Raw genomic sequence first — 1134 nt, 5'->3', positions numbered from 1 at the left:
CTAAGTTCCCACGAGGGACACGAGCAGGACAGCATCCAGGGACAGCCCTGCTCCAATGGCAGAGCAGATCACAGCTGTTCTCTCTGGGCTCCTCCACCCAGAATCTGGGAGATGGAACAGGGGAAATTCTATGCAATGAATTTGGACTCTGCTTAGCACCTCTGTGTTGGCTCTCAGCCCTAGAAAAACGAGAGCCTGAGGGTCCACTTTGAGTCTAGGAAGCCATCTTCCAAGAGGAAGAAAACTCTCTGAAACTCCGTGAGCTGTTCGTCCCTCTTCTCTGATGTCTGGACTCAATGGGTCACACAAGGGCCTATGGGAGGAGCTCGGGAGTCAAGGCTTCAAATCTTGGCCATCGGAGGCTGCCAGGGACCTGACCCGATTGATACACGTGCAGCTGCTGGCACGTTTCTGAATATGCTGGCTCTCTGCAGCCTCTGCATCTTTGAACAACATGTCCATCTGTCTGAAACATCATTCTGTTCCAAGCACTTAGAAACCCTCCACTACCTCCTCCTTTGTACAGAATGGGTATGACCACAAGGCATCAGTAGCCCAAGAAGGCCGGGGGCCAATGTAACTATGAACGAGAGAGATATGGTAGCTAACCAAGCCTGGACAAGTTAAGGTAACAGTAGGGTATGAGAAATTTCAGCTTCCTCCAGCAAGGGGAGGACGGTTCCATGTTATATAGGGTGTCACGTACACTCATCTGAGAATATCGGGTAAGAACCTTATGATTGTCTACGGCCATACCACCCTGAACGCGCCCGATCTCGTCTGATCTCGGAAGCTAAGCAGGGTCGGGCCTGGTTAGTACTTGGATGGAAGACTGCCAGGGAATACCGGTTGCTTTTGCTTTGATCTCCAAGAGGGAATTTCTTGGGACGGTGGGCTACTGCAGGCTGTGGATGCTACCTTCACGGAGATGGCACAACCTCTCTACGAACTGGCTAAGGGAGGACTCACTATGGTAGAGTGTGGACAGCTGAGGCAGAAGGAGCATTTCGGGAATTACAAAGAGCCTTACTGTGTGCCCCAGCATTGGTCATCCCAGATGTTACCAAGCCCTTCCACTTGTATGTGAAGGCAGGGCTGACTAAAGAAGTTTTGACTCAGACTCTAGGGTATGGT

At 51.2% G+C, this 1134-nt stretch overlaps 1 pseudogene; it reads left to right on the top strand.

Moving 5' to 3' along the window:
* The first annotated feature begins 742 nt into the window (after positions 1 to 742).
* LOC122903713 lies at positions 743 to 861 on the top strand (annotated as a pseudogene).
* Positions 862 to 1134: the final 273 nt, after the last annotated feature.

This window comes from Neovison vison, chromosome 3 (assembly GCF_020171115.1).
Source record: "Neovison vison isolate M4711 chromosome 3, ASM_NN_V1, whole genome shotgun sequence".
Lineage (NCBI taxonomy): Eukaryota > Metazoa > Chordata > Mammalia > Carnivora > Mustelidae > Neogale > Neogale vison.
This window is presented reverse-complemented; position numbering and strand designations above follow the sequence as displayed.